Genomic DNA, 17,943 nt, shown 5'->3' with positions numbered 1-17,943 from the left:
CATTGCAGTGACTGATGGAAATTGAATGCAGTGACTGATGAAAATTGAATGCAGTGACTGCGAGAAATGGGATGCAGTGACTGCGTGAAATGGGATGCAGTGACTGCGTGAAATGGGATGCAGTGACTGCGTGAAACGGGATGCAGTGACTGCGCGAAACGGGATGCAGTGACTGCCTGAAATGGGATGCAGTGACTGCCTGAAATGGGATGCAGTTTCTGCGTGAAATGGGATGCAGTGACTTAGGGAAATGGGACACCATGACTGAGTGAAATGGGATGCAGTAACAGAGTGGAATGCATTGCAGTGACTGAAGGAAATTGAATGCAGTGACTGATGGAAATTGAATGCAGTGACTGCGTGAAATGGGATGCAGTGACTGCGTGAAATGGGATGCAGTGACTGCGTGAAATGGGATGCAGTGACTGCGTGAAATGGGATGCAGTGACTGCGTGAAATGGGATGCAGTGACTGCGTGAAATGGGATGCAGTGACTGCGGGAAACCAGATGAAGTGACTGTGTGAAATGTGATGCAGTGACTGTGTGAAATGTGATGCAGTGACTGTGTGAAATGTGATGCAGTGACTGTGTGAAATGGGATGCAGTGACTGTGTGAAATGGGATGCAGTGACTGTGTGAAATGGGATGCAGTACTGTGTGAAATGCGATGCAGTGACTGTGTGAAATGGGATGCAGTGACTGTGGGAAATTGGATGCAGTGACTGAGTGAAATGGGATGCAGTGACTGTGGGAAATGGGACGCAGTGAATGAGTGAAGTGAGATGCAGTGACTGATGGAAATTGAATGCAGTGTGTGATGCAAATGGGATGCAGTGACTGAATGAAATGGGATGCAGTGACTGAGTGAAATGGGATGCGGTGACTGAGTGAAATGAGCTGCAATGACTGTGTGAAGTGGGATGCAGTGACTGTGGGAAATGGGATGCAGTGAATGAGTGAAGTGAGATGCAGTGACTGCGTGAAATGGAATGCAGTGTCTGCGTGAAATGGGATGCAGTGTCTGCGTGAAATGGGATGCAGTGTCTGCGTGAAATGGGATGCAGTGTCTGCGTGAAATGGGATGCAGTGTCTGCGGGAAATGGGATGCAGTGACTGCATGAAATGGGATGCAGTGACTGAGGGAAATGGGATGCAGTGACTCAGTGAAATAGGATGCCCTGACTGAGTGAAATAGGATGCCATGACTGAGTCAAATAGGATGCCCTGACTGAGTGAAATGCGATGCAGTGACTGCGTGAAATGGGATGCAGTGACTGAGGAAAATGGGATGCAGTGAATGAGTGAAGTGAGATGCAGTGACTGATGGAGATTGAATGCAGTGTCTGATGCAAATGGGATGCAGTGACTGAGGAAATGGGATGCAGTACCTGACGGAACTTGAATGCAGCGTCAGATGAGAAACGGGATGCAGTGACTGCGTGAAATAGGATGCAGTGAATGAGTGAAGTGAGATGCAGTGACTGATGGAAAGGAGATGCAGTGACTGAGTGAAATGTGATGCAGTGATGGAGTGAAATGTGATGCCGTGACTGCGTGAAATGTGATGCAGTGACTGCGTGAAATGTGATGCAGTGACTGCCTGAAATGTGATGCAGTGACTGTGGGAAATTGGATGCAGTGACTGAGTGAAATGGGATGCAGTGACTGTGGGAAATGGGACGCAGTGAATGAGTGAAGTGAGATGCAGTGACTGATGGAAATTGAATGCAGTGTGTGATGCAAATGGGATGCAGTGACTGAATGAAATGGGATGCAGTGACTGAGTGAAATGGGATGCGGTGACTGAGTGAAATGAGCTGCAATGACTGTGTGAAGTGGGATGCAGTGACTGTGGGAAATGGGATGCAGTGAATGAGTGAAGTGAGATGCAGTGACTGCGTGAAATGGAATGCAGTGTCTGCGTGAAATGGGATGCAGTGTCTGCGTGAAATGGGATGCAGTGTCTGCGTGAAATGGGATGCAGTGTCTGCGTGAAATGGGATGCAGTGTCTGCGGGAAATGGGATGCAGTGACTGCATGAAATGGGATGCAGTGACTGAGGGAAATGGGATGCAGTGACTCAGTGAAATAGGATGCCCTGACTGAGTGAAATAGGATGCCATGACTGAGTCAAATAGGATGCCCTGACTGAGTGAAATGCGATGCAGTGACTGCGTGAAATGGGATGCAGTGACTGAGGAAAATGGGATGCAGTGAATGAGTGAAGTGAGATGCAGTGACTGATGGAGATTGAATGCAGTGTCTGATGCAAATGGGATGCAGTGACTGAGGAAATGGGATGCAGTACCTGACGGAACTTGAATGCAGCGTCAGATGAGAAACGGGATGCAGTGACTGCGTGAAATAGGATGCAGTGAATGAGTGAAGTGAGATGCAGTGACTGATGGAAAGGAGATGCAGTGACTGAGTGAAATGTGATGCAGTGATGGAGTGAAATGTGATGCCGTGACTGCGTGAAATGTGATGCAGTGACTGCGTGAAATGTGATGCAGTGACTGCCTGAAATGTGATGCAGAGACTGCGTGAAATGGGATGCAGTGTCTGCGTGAAATGGGATGCAGTGTCTGCGTGAAATGGGATGCAGTGACTGCATGAAATGGGATGCAGTGACTGAGGGAAATGGGATGCAGTGACTCAGTGAAATAGGATGCCCTGACTGAGTGAAATAGGATGCCATGACTGTGTAAAATAGGATGCCCTGACTGAGTGAAATGCGATGCAGTGAGTGCGTGAAATGGGATGCAGTGACTGAGGAAAATGGGATGCAGTGACTGTGGTAAATGGGATGCAGTGACTGAGTGAAATGGGATGCAGTGACTGAGTGAAATGCGATGCAGTGACTGTGGGAAATGGGATGCAGTGACTGAGGAAATGGGATGCAGTACCTGATGGAACTTGAATGCAGCGTCAGATGATAAACGGGATGCAGTGACTGTGTGAACTGGGATGCAGTGACTGCGTGAAATGGGATGCAGTGAATGAGTGAAATGGGATGCAGTGACTGTGGGAAATGGGATGCAGTGACTGAGGAAATGGGATGCAGTACCTGATGGAACTTGAATGCAGCGTCAGATGATAAACGGGATGCAGTGACTGTGTGAAATGGGATGCAGTGACTGTGTGAACTGGGATGCAGTGACTGTGTGAAATGGGATGCAGTGACTGTGGGAAATTGGATGCAGTGACTGAGTGAAATGGGATGCAGTGACTGTGGGAAATGGGACGCAGTGAATGAGTGAAGTGAGATGCAGTGACTGATGGAAATTGAATGCAGTGTGTGATGCAAATGGGATGCAGTGACTGAATGAAATGGGATGCAGTGACTGAGTGAAATGGGATGCGGTGACTGAGTGAAATGAGCTGCAATGACTGTGTGAAGTGGGATGCAGTGACTGTGGGAAATGGGATGCAGTGAATGAGTGAAGTGAGATGCAGTGATTGATGGAGATTGAATGCAGTGTCTGATGCAAATGGGATGCAGTGACTGAGGAAATGGGATGCAGTACCTGACGGAACTTGAATGCAGCGTCAGATGAGAAACGGGATGCAGTGACTGCGTGAAATAGGATGCAGTGAATGAGTGAAGTGAGATGCAGTGACTGATGGAAAGGAGATGCAGTGACTGAGTGAAATGGGATGCAGTGACTGAGTGAAATGCGATGCAGTGACTGTGGGAAATGGGATGCAGTGACTGAGGAAATGGGATGCAGTACCTGATGGAACTTGAATGCAGCGTCAGATGATAAACGGGATGCAGTGACTGTGTGAACTGGGATGCAGTGACTGCGTGAAATGGGATGCAGTGAATGAGTGAAGTGAGATGCAGTGACTGATGGAAAGGAGATGCAGTGACTGATGGAAAGGAGATGCAGTGACTGAGTGAAATGTGATGCAGTGACTGAGTGAAATGTGATGCAGTGACTGAGTGAAATGTGATGCAGTGACTGCCTGAAATGTGATGCAGTGACTGCTTGAAATGGGATGCAGTGTCTGTGTGAAATGGGATGCAGTGTCTGCGTGAAATGGGATGCAGTGTCTGCGTGAAATGGGATGCAGTGACTGCGTGAAATGTGATGCAGTGACTGCGTGAAATGTGATGCAGTGACTGCCTGAAATGTGATGCAGAGACTGCATGAAATGGGATGCAGTGTCTGCGTGAAATGGGATGCAGTGTCTGCGTGAAATGGGATGCAGTGACTGCATGAAATGGGATGCAGTGACTGAGGGAAATGGGATGCAGTGACTCAGTGAAATAGGATGCCCTGACTGAGTGAAATAGGATGCCATGACTGAGTGAAATAGGATGCCCTGACTGAGTGAAATGCGATGCAGTGAGTGCGTGAAATGGGATGCAGTGACTGAGGAAAATGGGATGCAGTGACTGTGGTAAATGAGATGAAGTGACTGAGTGAAATGGGATGCAGTGACTGAGTGAAATGCGATGCAGTGACTGTGGGAAATGGGATGCAGTGACTGAGGAAATGGGATGCAGTACCTGATGGAACTTGAATGCAGCGTCAGATGATAAACGGGATGCAGTGACTGTGTGAACTGGGATGCAGTGACTGCGTGAAGTGAGCTGCAGTGACTGATGGAAAGGAGATGCAGTGACTGATGGAAAGGAGATGCAGTGACTGAGTGAAATGTGATGCAGTGACTGAGTGAAATCTGATGCAGTGACTGCCTGAAATGTGATGCAGTGACTGCTTGAAATGGGATGCAGTGTCTGCGTGAAATGGGATGCAGTGTCTGCGTGAAATGGGATGCAGTGACTGCATGAAATGGGATGCAGTGATTGAGGGAAATGGGATGCCCCGACTGAGTGAAATAGGATGCCCCGACTGAGTGAAATAGGATGCCCTGACTGAGTGAAATGCGATGCAGTGACTGACGCAAATTGAATGCACTGACGGATGGAAATTGAATGCAGTGAGAGAGTGAAATTGGCTGCAATTACTGTGGGAAATCGGGTGTAGTGACTGAGTGAATTGGGATGCAGTGACTGAGTGAAATGGGACACCGTGACTGAGTGAAATAGGATGCAGTAACAGAGTGGAATGCATTGCAGTGACTGATGGAAATTGAATGCAGTGACTGATGAAAATTGAATGCAGTGACTGCGAGAAATGGGATGCAGTGACTGCGTGAAATGGGATGCAGTGACTGCGTGAAATGGGATGCAGTGACTGTGGGAAATGGGATGCAGTGACTGTGGGAAACGAGATGAAGTGACTGTGTGAAATGGGATGCAGTGAATGTGGGAAATGGGATGCAGTGACTGTGGGAAATGGGATGCAGTGAATGAGTGAAGTGAGATGCAGTGACTGATGGAAATTGAATGCAGTGTCTGATGCAAATGGGATGCAGTGACTGAGTGAAATGGGATGCAGTCACTGAGTGAAATGGGATGCACTGGCTGAGAGAAATGGGATGCAGTGACTGAGGGAAATGGGATGCAGTGACTGAAGGAAATGGGATGCAGTGACTGAGGGAAATGGGATGCAGTGACTGAGGGAAATGGGTTGCAGTCTCTGTGGGAAAAGATTGCAGTGACTGTGGGAAAAGGCAGGCAGTGACTGAGTGAAATGGGAAGCTGTGAATGAGTGAAATGGGAAGCTGTGAATGAGTGAAATGGGAAGCTGTGAATGAGTGAAATGGGCTGCAGTGACTGAGTGAAATGGGCTGCAGTGACTCTGTGAAATGGGGTGCAGTGACTCTGTGAAATGGGGTGCAGTGACTGTGTGAAATGGGATACAGTGATTGAGTGAAAGGGGATTTTGTGACTGAGTTAAAGGAGATGCTGTGACTGAGGGAAATGGGATGCACTGTCTCAGTTCAATGAGATTCACTGTCTCAGTTAAATGGGATGCAGTGACTGAGTGAAATGCGATGCAGTGACTGTGGGAAATGGGTTGCAGTGACTGAGGGTAATGGGATGCAGTCACTGAGTGAAATGGGATGCAGTCACTGAGTGAAATGGGATGATGTGACCGTGGGAAATGGGATGCAGTGACTGAGGGTAATGGGAGGCAGTGACTGAGTGAAGTGGGATGTAGTGACTGAGTGAAATGGGATGCAGTGACTGACGTAATGGGAAGGAGTGAATGAGGTAATTGGGATGCAGTGCCTGACGGGCCTTGGGGTGCAGTGACTGAGTGAAGTGGGATGCAGTGACTGAGGGAAGTGGGATGTAGTGACGAATGGAATTGGAGTGCAGTGACCGCATCAGATTTGGAACTGGTTCATGAGCCTGGCCAGGTGTTAGATTTGGAAGTAGGTGATCACCTTGGTGATAGCGATCACAATTCTAAGATAATAAACTGCCAACCTCAGCGATCACAATTCTGTTATGTTTGCTTTAGTGATGGAAAGGTAGAGGTGTACACCACTGGGCAAGAGTTATCTGGGGGAAAGGCAATTCCAATGAGATTTGGCAAGATTTTGGGAGCATAGGATGGGGAAGGAAACTGCAAGGGATGGGCACAATAGAAATGTAGAGCTTATTCAAGGAAAAGTTCCTGTGTATCCTAGATAAGTATGTACCTGTCAGGCCGGGAGGAAGCTGTAGAGCACGGGAGCCGTGGTTTACGAAGGAAGTGGAATCTCTGGTCAAGAGGAAGTAGAAGGCTTCTGTTACTATAAGATGTGAATGCTCAGTCAGGGTGCTTGAGGGTTACAAGGTAGCCAGGAAAGACCGAAAGAGACAGCTCAGAAGAGCCAGGAGGAGATTTGAGAAGTTGTTGGCGGATAGGATCAGGGTAAACCGTAAGGTTTTCTCTCGGTATTTAAGAAATAAAAGAATGAGAAAAGTAAGATTAGGCCCAATCAAGGATAGTAGTGGGAAGTTGTGTGTGGAGTCAGATGAGATAGGGGAAGCGTGAAATGAATATTTTTCAACAGTATTCACTCTAGAAAACGACAATGTTGTCGAGGAGAATACAGAGATACAGGCTACTGGACTAGGTGGGATTGAGGTTCACAAGGAAGAGGTATTTGAAATCCTACAGAGGGTGAAGACAGCTATGACCCCTGGGCTGGATGGGATTTATCCTCGGATCCTCGGGGAATCCAGGGAGGAGATTGCCGAGCCTTTGGCATTGATCTTTAACTCATCATTGTCTGCAGGAATAGTGCCAGATGACTGTAGGATAGCAATTGTGGTTCTCCTGTTCAAGAAGGGGAGTAGAGACAACCCTGGTAATTATCAGCCAGTGAGCCTTACCTCAGTTGTCGGTAAAGTGTTGGAAAAGGTTCTAAGGGACAGGATTTATAATCATCCAGAAAAGAATAAATTGATTAGGGATAGTCAGCACAGTTTTGTGAAGGGTATGTCGTGCCTCACAAACCTTATTGAGTTCTTTGAGAAGGTGACCAAACAGATAGATGAGAGTAAACCGGTTGATGTGGTGTATATGGATTTCAGCAAGGCGTTCGATAAGGTTCCCCATAACAGACTATTGTACAAAATGCAGAGGAATGGAATTGTGGGAGATATAGCAGTTTGGATCGGAAATTGGCCTGCTGAAAGAAGACAGAGGGTGGTAGTTGATGGGAAACGTTCATCCTGGAGACCAGTTTCTGGTGGTACCGCAAGGGTCGGTGTTGGGTCCACTGCTGTTTGTCATTTTTATAAATGACCTGGATGAGGGCAGTGAAGGATGAGTTAGTAAATTTGCAGACAACACTAAGATAGGTGGAGTTGTGGATAGTGACAAAGGATTGGTTGCAGAGAGACACAGATAAGCTGCAGAGCTGGGCTCAGAGGTGGCAAATGGAGTTTAATGCAGACAAGCGTGAGGTGATGCACTTCGGCAGGAGTAACCAGAAGGCAAAGTACAGGGCTAATGGTAAGATTCTTAGTAGTATAGATGAGCGGAGAGATCTCGGTGTCCATGAACACAGATCCTTGAAAGTTGCCACCCAGGTTGACAGGGCTGTTAAGAAGGCCTACAGTGTTTTAGCTTTGATTAATAGAGGGATCGAGTTCCGGAACCAAGAGGTTATGGTGAAGCTGTACAAAACTCTGAAGCGGCCGCATTGGAGTATTGTATACAGTTCTGGTCACCGCATTATAAGAAGGATGTGGAAGCTTTGGAAAGGGTGCAGAGGAGATTTACTAGGATGTTGCCTGGTATGGAGGGAAGGTCTTACGAGGAATGGCTGAGGGACTTGAGGCTGTCTTCATTAGAGAGAAGAAGGTTGAGGGGTGACTTAATTGAAACATATAAAATAATCAGAGGGTGAGATAGGGTGGATAGGGAGAGCCTTTTTCCTAGGATGGTGATGGTGAGCACGAGGGGGCAGAGCTTCAAATTGAGGGGTGAAAGATACAGGACAGATGTCAGAGGTAGTTTCTTTACTCAGACAGTAGTAAGGGAATGGAACGCTTTGCCTGCAACGGTAGTAGATTCGCCAACTTGAGGTACATTTAAGTGGTCATTGGACAAGCATATGGACGTACATGGAATAGTGCAGGTTAGATGGGCTTGAGATCGGCATGACAGGTCAGCACAAGATCGAGGGCCGAAGGGCCTGTACTGTGCTGTAATGTTCTATGTTCTATCTTCTATGGCTAGCTCTCCCTGTGCTCCGTGTGATTTAACTTCCCTCCTGGACTACTGTGAGGAACCTTCTTGAACGCCTTCCTGAAACCCATATACGTCCATGTTTCTGCCTCATCAATGCTCTTCATTACTACTTTAAAAAACTCATTCAAATTACATGAGTTATGATTTCCTGTGCACATGTGTCCTCGGATCCCATGGACTGTTTCCTGTTCTAACAGTCTTCAAATGGGGAATCTTGTCAAAAGCTCTGCTGAAGCCCAAGTAGACTGTGTCAAATGCATTGCCCTCATCCACACACCTAGTTAGCTCTTCAGTCATAGATTCATAGAGTCAAACAGCACAGAATCAGGACCCTCACTCCTAATCATCTGTACTGATCAGGTGTCCCAAACTTAACCGGTCCCATTTGCCTCCGTTTGGTATCCGTCTAAACCTTGCCTCATTGTGTACCTGTCCAAATGTCTTTTAAATACAGAAATTTTATCTGCCTCTACCACGTCTGTTGGCAGCTCATTGCATTCACGCACCACCCTCTGTGTGGGAAAAGTTGCCAGTCGGGTCACTTTTAAATCTTTCCCCTTTCACATTTGAACCTACTCCCTTCTAGCTTTGGACTCCCCTACCTTGGTTATTCCCCTTATCAATGCCCATCATGATTTTTTACACCTCTGGAAGTCACCCCTTCATCTCCGATACTCCACGGAAAAAGTCCGAGTCTAACCACCACTCCTCGTAAACCCTCCAGTCCCGGCAATGACCTTTTGTAATTATTTTTGCACTCTGTATAGTTTAACAGCATTCTTCCTACGGCAGGGTAACCAGAATTCACTGAAGTATTATGACATAGAACATAGAACATTACAGCGCAGTACAGGCCCTTCAGCCCTCGATGTTGCGCCAACCTGTGAATCCAACCTGAAGCCCATCTAACCGACACTATTCCATTACCATCCATATATTTAGCAATGTTCATTTAAATGCCCTTAAACTTGGCAATCTACTCCTGTTGCAGGCAGGGCATTCCGCACCCATACTACTCTCTGAATAAAGAACCTCCCTCTGACATGTGTCCCATATCTATCTCCCCTCAATTTAAACCTATCTCCACTCGTGCTCACCATCACCATCGAGGAAAAAGACTATCGCTGTCCACCTATCTAATCCTCTGATTATCTTGTATGTCTCTATTAAGTTGCCTCTTCACCTTCTTCTGACAAAAACAGCCTCAAGTCCCGAAGCTTTTCCTCATAAGACCTTCCTTCCACACTAGACAAGATCCTAATAAACCCCCTCCAAATCCTTCCGATAATGTGGCGATCAGAACTGTACGCAATAGTCCAAGCGCGGCCGCACCAGTGTTTTGTACAGCTGCAACATGACCTCATGGCTCCGAAACTCAATCTCTGTACCAATAAAACCTAACACGCCGTACGCCTACTGAACAAGCCTATCAATCTGCGTGGCAACTTTCAGGGATCTACGCACATGGACACCGAGATCTCTCTGCTCATCCACACCACCAAGATTCTGGGCAGCACGGTGGCTCAGTGGTTCGCACTGCAGCCTCGGGCAATTGTCTGTGCGAAGTTTGCACGTTCTCCCCGTGTCTGCTTGCATTTCCTCCTGGTGATCCGGTTAAGGCGGATAAGGGAGGGGAGGGGAATATGTGTCTGGTGGCGGCCTTCTGCTGGTGGTGGTGGAAATGGTGCCTGAGGTTGGTATGGATGTGGGTATGTGGGTTGATAGGTAAGGTCAAGTGGAACCTTATTGCTATCTTGGGAGGGAAGAGAAAAGGTGAGGGCAAAAGTGCTGGGTTGGACACAGTTGAGGACCCTGTCGACCACGGAGCCGGAGAATCCTCAGTTGAGGAAGAAGATGGACATTTTGGAGGCTCCCTTGTTGATGTTGGCCTCATGAGAACATGTTCGATGGAGATGGAGGAAGTGAGAGAAGAGGTTGGAGTCTTTACAGAAAGTGGGGTGTGAGGATATATAGACCAGGTAGCTGTGAGAGTCAGAGAGTTTGTAATGGAATTAGTGCGAAGCCGACCCCCAGGAATGGAAGCAGAAATGTTGAGGAAGGGAAGGGTGGAGTCAGAGGTAGAGCAGGTGAAAGTGAGGGCAGGATGGAAGTTGGAGGCGAAGTTGATGAAGTTTTCCAATTTCAGACAAGAGAGAGAAGCAGCCGGATGATATCATTGATGTATCGGAGAAAGTGTTGTGGGTGGGAATGTTCCACGAACCCCGTGAAGAGACAGGTTTAACTCGGGCCCACGCAGGTGCCTGGAGCTGCTCCTCTTACCCGAAGGAAATGAGAGGAGTGAAACAACAAGTTGTTGAGGGTGAGGATGAGGTCGACCAAGTGGAGGAGGGTGGTGGTGGGACGGGCATGTTCAGGTCTTTGCTCCAAGAAGAAGGGGACAGCCCTAAGAACCTCCTGGTGGGGAATGGATGTGTAAAGGAATTACACGTTCATGGTAAAGAGGACGCAGCTGGAACCGGCAAACTGATGTTTTTAAAACTGCGTAAAATATCAGAGTATTTCTGGATGTACGTGGGCAGTGCTTGGACCAGGGGACAGAAGATTGAGTCAAGGTCGGAAGAGATGAGTTCTGTGGGGCAGGAACAGGCTGAAACAATGGGTCTGCCAGGACAGTCTCATTTGTGGATTTTTAGGGGGACGTAGGAGCAACCTGTGGGGAGCTGTGGCCTTTCAGCTTGGAAACAGAGGGGGAAGATCACCAGATAGACCAAGATCAGTTACTGTAGTAGATACAATGGCCCGGTGCGGTCATGGTCCAGGAGAAGTCTGAGAGCTGGCGCTCAGCCTCTGCAAGGTAGACTTCAGCTCACCAGACCACAACAGCACCACCTTATCGGCAGGCTTAATAACAAAGTCAGGGTGAGATATGAGTGCGTGGAGGGCAGTCAGTTGAGCAGGACGTAGGTTGGGTTTGGTGCAGGGAACAGAGAAATTGAGGTGATAGCACGTCGACAGTTCTCAATGAACAGATTGAGTGCACCTGCATCCCCACCTTAACAATTCTGCACTGAGGGGTGCCATTAACTGTATATTTTTCTGTAATAGTTGATTTCCCAAAGTGGAGCATCTAACATTTAATGGATTAAAATCCACTTGCCGTTTCTGCAACTGATCTGTATCCTTTTATGACGTCTACACTCATCCTGATTCTCCCAATCATTCTATTGTCTGCAAACTTGCTAACCCATACATCTATATTTTCACCTCAGTCATTTTGTATAGACCACAAACAGCAGAGGTCCCAGCACAGATCCCTGCGGAACACCAATCGTCCTGGATCTACAGCCTGAAAAGCACCATTCCACCTCTTGCCTCTGTCTTCTCTGGGCAAGCCAGTTGTGAATCCAAGCATCCAAGCCACCATTGACTCGGTGCATCTTAATTTTCTGGATGATCCCATCATGAGGCACCTTGTTGAAAGTATTGCTAAAATCCATGTCAACAATATCCACTGCTCTACCTTCATTGATCACATTCGTCACCTCCTCAAAAAATTCAGTCAAGTTAGGAAGACATGACCTGCCCTGCACAAAGCCATGCTGACTGACCCGAATGAGGCCATGCTGTTCCAAATACAGATAAATACAATCCCTAAGAATTCTCTCCAATAGCTTCCAATGAACGATGAGAAACTCGCTAGTCGAGTGTTTCCTGGATTGACCCTATTTCCCTTCTTGAACAGAAGAAGAACATTTAGCAACTTGCTAATCCTCCAGTACCCCTCCAGTGGCTGCCAAGGATACAAAGATATTGCTGAATGCCCCGACAATCTCTTCTCTCACCTCGCTCAAAAACCTTGAGGAGATACCATTGGGTCCTGAGGACTTATCCACCTTAATGCTCTTTCTTGATTTCAAAATGCTGTTATCACATGAGCATGCTCCACACAAATCCCACTATCCTCCACACCCTTCGCCTGAGTGAATAGTGATGCACGGACTTAATTTAGGATCTTGCCCACATCCTCTACTTCCAAACACAAGTTCCCTCCTTTATCCTGAATGGTCGTACCTTCTTGCTATTTATCCCCTTGTTTTAGATGTATGCACAGAATGCCTTGGGATTTCCTTCAACCCTCCTTGCCAAGGTCATTTGATCGCCTTTCTTTTTCTGCTTTCTTTATGTCAGCCCTGTTCGATTTTAGCTTCGTAAACCTGACATATTTTTGTTTTTCCCTTTTGACTAACTTCACAACCTCCCCAATTATCCAAGGGTCTTTTACCTTGCCATCGTTGTCCTTCCTCCTTCCTGATCCTAAACTCATAAGCAGGCCTTTAAACAATTCCCATATGGCAAATGTGACAGCTCCTCCCAATTAACACTCCCCAGCTCCTACCTAAAATTGATATAATTTACTCTCCCCCAAGGTCCTGACTTATACTTCTTCATAGCAATCTTAAAATTTAAGGAGTTGTGATCACTATTTCCTAAATGCTTTCCCACCCTTCTCACCAGTTACCTGACCAGGACAAAGTCCAGTATGGCCCATCTTCTATCCACATACTGTGTCAAGAAACTCTCTTGGATAGACTTAACAAATTCAGCCTCATTTAAACTCTTGTTGTAAGGGAGTCCCAGTCAATACTGGGGAGGTTAAATTCACTGACTGTGACAACTCTGACTTATTGCATTGTTTCAAAAGCTGCCTACATATTTGTTCCTCAGTGTGTCAGTGGCAAAAGGGGAGCAGGCTATTAGTTTAATCTGATCAGAGTGATTGTGTCTATCTTATTTTTGAACGCTACCTCAGTTGCCTCAGTGGGCAAGCCCTCCAGAATGTCCTTTGTAGGTACAGATGCAACATTTCCCACAGGTTAGGAGTGCACCTCCTTCTTTTATCTTCCCCTCTATCTTGTCTAAAGCAATGAAACTGGAACATTGAGCACCCAGTCCGGTCTCTGTCTCAACCAAGCCTCTGTAATGGCCTCAACATCAGAGTCCCATGTACTGACCCAGGCTCTAAGCTCATCTGCCTTACCTGTAATACTCCTGGCAGTGAAATAAACATATTTCAGCTTGTTCGTGCCATCATGTTCATGTACCTGTCTCTGACTGCCATTCTTTTCTGATTTATTGGTCCCAGCATGTACCTGCCATCAATTCATCTACTTGCTGACCTGCTGCTCTGGTTCCCAGCTGCCTGCCAGTCTTTAAATCCTCCCAAGTAGCACTAGCAAACCTCCCTGTGAGGGTATTTGTTCCCGTTCAGTTTAGGTGCAACCCATCCCTCTTACACAGGTCACCCCTTGCCAAAGAAGCGGTCGCAATTATCCATGAACCTGAAAGCCTGCCCCCAGTACCAGCTCCTTAACCAATGCATTCATCTCACCTATCTTTCTCTGACTTAACTCACTGACATGTGGCACTCGTGGCAACCCATAAATTATTACCCTCTAGGTCCTGCCTTTCAGCCTCTTTGCTAACTCCTTGTACACAGTCCACAGGATCTCATCCCTCTTTCTACCTGCGTCATTGGTACCAATGCGCACAATGGCCTCTGGCTGCTCACCCTCCCCCTTAAGAATTTCTTGCAACCACTCAGAGATGTCCTTGACCTTGGTACCAGGGAAGCAGCACACAGCCCTGGTATCTCAAATGTGGCTACAGAAACTATGCCCCCAACGAATGAGTCTCCAACCACGATCACTCACTTGGATTTGCCTGACCCTGTCCCACAGCAGGGCGGTTTGTACCACGGACCTGGCAGCTGCTGACTATATAACCGTTCCAGTTTAGTTTTAGATCAGTGTTAACCTTGATGAAGTGGATAGCCAAGCACCTCAGTGGGCGACAGTACAGGAGAATTAAATTCTTAAGCTCACGGATTCTGTGAGAGTCAAAGACAAGCACTGAATTGTTCTAACCTCATTTCCAACACCTGGCCCATTACCCTGCATGGCTTGGATAACACTTGCACATTTAAAAAAATGTAAGGATGATGTGAGGGTAAGGACATGGAATTTTGTGATATGGTCATATTTGCTCTTGTTGGAGCTGATTGCTGCTTCGCACTTGTATGGTGCAAATGTTACTTATCGTTTATCAGGCCAAGCCTGATCGTTGTCCAAGTCTCACTGTATTTTCTCATCGTTGACTTCACTGTTGGAAAAGTCATGAATTCTACTGGACACCTGGACAATATTCAATGAACGTTCATGTCTCCACTTTGGTTCAAATGAAGACATGACTTCAGCCAGTGCAGGTATCCAGTGAAAGCCAGTGCAGGTATCCAGTGAATGCCACTGACTCAATTTTCAATTCCTCTGCTTAACACCTCATTCAATCAGAAGTTGGCTTGGTGGAAATGACAGATTACACTTTCCTTCCTTTTCAAGCTCAGGATCTCTGATCATATTTGTGGTAAATCCTGAACGAGGTTACGAGAAGTGTGGCATGACGAAAAGTAAACTGAACCTTAGTGTGCAGCTGTTTGACAGCACTGTCATCCAGATGTTGGATTACTTTGCTGATGATTGAGAATACATTGAGGTCATAATTGGTCAGGACAATTTGTCTGCCGATTGCGTGATAGGTCATCTTTCTCTGAAATGTGAGTGTTGCAAGTGTTTAAAAATGTACTGGAAAACATTTACTGTTGGTGTGGCGACCTTGGGGCACATTGTTCCAGTACAGTTTGTGGGATGCTGCCAGGTGCCATGGCATTTGCAGTATCCGGAACATTCAGTCTTGTCATTGCATGAAATAATTTGAATTGCGTGTAAGTTAAGATCTGTGATGCCTCCTCAGGATGAGGGCAAGAAGATCATCCAGACTGGTGAATGGTTTCATCTGCTCCTTCACCTTTTGTTCGTAACATCTTGTAATAACTGCCATGTAGCCTGATGAGAAACTAAAGCTCACCTTGATTCATTTGCATTCGAAGGTGCCTATTTTTCACAAACAAAAGGACCCATCACTGAGTGGGAAGTATGGAGCATGTTATAGACATCAGTGGTGAGATAATGCTGGATCTTGACCAGCAAAACCATTGTTATGTTGGTGAAATGCAAACAAAAATCTATATGATGTAAACTTTATTCTCAGCTAATCCCTTTCTCAAATGACAGATTCTGATGTTGGTTCCTGGAAAGCCTCCATTGTTGGAGGACGAGAAGCCGTATCCAATTGAAGCAGCACAGGCTTCTGCGATGACTGTGGAAACCACTGCTTATGCCTTGCTTCAAGCGTTGTCAAGGAATGATATTGACTATGCAACACCGATTGCGAGGTGGCTAACGATGCAACAGAACTATGGTGGTGGATTTCACTCGACGCAGGTAAATGCTTGAGATCACAACAACAGGCATTCAGATATTTCCATTGATCATGTTACTAACTGGTGGTTGTTGCAGTTTGCAATCAAACTGGACACTGCATTTTCATCTGCAGGTTTGGTGCATTGGCACAAATTCCAGTTCTTCAGTGGTGTTAATCCTTGGTTAAATTCTTACATGCACTTTGCCTGTGCATCACTTTTCCTTTTGGCATTGTCCTTGAAAAGTGCCTGTTTCTGTAAACCTTCACTTGCTTGTCACAGGATCATTGAGGGACAGCATAATAGAGTGCTGTGGCAATGGAACAGACCCTTCAGCAAATTGTATGTGCCCTCACAAGATGCAAGTCCCGAACTATTCTCATCACATTTCCCAGCACTCGACCCAGAGCCTTGTATGCCTTGGCATCGCAAATGCCCAATCAAAGACTTGTTAAATGTTATCATGCTTTCTGCCTCTGCCACCCACACAGTCGGTGCGTTCCACATTCTCACCACAGTTTGGGTGCAAAAACAAGTAAGTTTCCTCAAGAGATAGTAGGAACTTGCCAATGCTGGAGAATCTGAGAGAGCAAGGTGTAGAACTGGATGAACACAGCGGGCCGAGCAGCATCAGAGAAGCAAGAAAGCTGACGTTTCAGATCGAGTCCCTTCTTCAAAAATGGGTGAGGAGAAGGGGATTCTGTAAAAAATAGGGAGAAGTGCGGAGGCAGATAGAAGATGGATAAAAGAGAAGATAGGTGAACTGTCCCGTGCTGTCCACTCACTGTCCCCTGCTCCAGAAGCATAGAATAAGAGAATTCTACAGAATTGAACAAGCACTTCATTCCATTGTGTCTGTCACCACTGAAGCCACACAAAGTTGACATTCGGCTCATGTTCTAGCAATAGGCCCATTGCCTTGAATGTTATTTCATTTTAAGTGCTGTACCAACCCTTTTTCTTTCATGTGAAAAGATTATCCACCTCAACTGAAGTCCCAGACAATGAATTCCAACCCCCCAGCACCTTCTGGGTGTCTTTTCTTTCCTGAAATTCCTTCTGAGCTTTTAGCTTAAATGTATGTATCTCTTCCTCTACCACCACCGCCCCCCGACCGACCCCATTATGGACCTTCTTTTTACCTCGCCCCTACCCATATTAATCTAAACAATTTTTTCAGGACCTCCTTCAACCTTCTCTACTCGAAAGAAAACAAGCCAACCTTATCCAGATAAAACAGTGATGCTAGATACAATGGGAACTGCAGATGCTGGAGAATCCAAGAGAACAAAGTGTGGAGCTGGCTGAACACAACAGGCCAAGCAGCATCTCGGGAGCACAAAAGCTGATGTTTCAGGCCTAGACCTTTAATCAGAGATCGGCAACAGTGATGCTGCCTGGCCTGCAGTGTTCCTCCAGCTCCACACTGTGTGATCTCAGACTCCAGCATTAGCAGTTATTGCTAACGCAAACTTATCCAGACTCTCCATCGAGTTAAAATGCTTCACCCCCTCAGAACATCCTGATGAATGTCCTCCACACATGCTCAAATGCAAACACCTCCTTTCTATAATGGAGAGACCAGAACTGCACTGAGCACTTCAGCTGGGGCCTAACCAAAGTCCTGTACAGCTCTTGAGCCATGTGCTTTCTGAACTGTCCTTTTAAGCTGCCATTCCATGTTCAGGAATCTGTGGACAAGCACCCCAAGATCACACCATTCCTCTGATCTTCCTAGTGTCCTGGCATTTCTTTGAATGATTCCTTGCCTTGTTAGTTTGTCCAAATTGCCTTACTGATCAGGGTTAACATTCCATCTACCGTTGACCTGCCCATTTGACCAATCTGTAACTTTGGATTCAACTTGCTGTATTTTCCTGGACCCCCCGAGCTTTACCTTCTTTGCCACGCTCCCATTTGGGACCCTGTCCAAGTCTTTGCTGAAATCTATTTTCATTACATCAACTCCCATCTGCACACTCTGTCACCTCTTTGAAAGAATCATCTAAGTTTGTGAGGCGTGACCTCCCTCTGACAAAGCTATGCTGACGGTCGCT

The 17,943-nt window shown here is 46.6% G+C and overlaps 1 long non-coding RNA gene across 1 annotated transcript in view; it reads left to right on the top strand.

The window, feature by feature from the left end:
• Positions 1-15,875, top strand: part of LOC132207937 (uncharacterized) — a 94,107-nt gene extending 78,232 nt beyond the window's left edge. The window contains exon 4 of the long non-coding RNA XR_009444025.1: positions 15,699-15,875. This is a non-coding gene — a long non-coding RNA (uncharacterized LOC132207937). The remainder of the gene's footprint in view (positions 1-15,698) is intronic.
• Positions 15,876-17,943: the final 2,068 nt, after the last annotated feature.

Source organism: Stegostoma tigrinum, unplaced genomic scaffold (genome assembly GCF_030684315.1).
Source record: "Stegostoma tigrinum isolate sSteTig4 unplaced genomic scaffold, sSteTig4.hap1 scaffold_215, whole genome shotgun sequence".
Classification (NCBI taxonomy): domain Eukaryota; kingdom Metazoa; phylum Chordata; class Chondrichthyes; order Orectolobiformes; family Stegostomatidae; genus Stegostoma; species Stegostoma tigrinum.
This window is presented reverse-complemented; position numbering and strand designations above follow the sequence as displayed.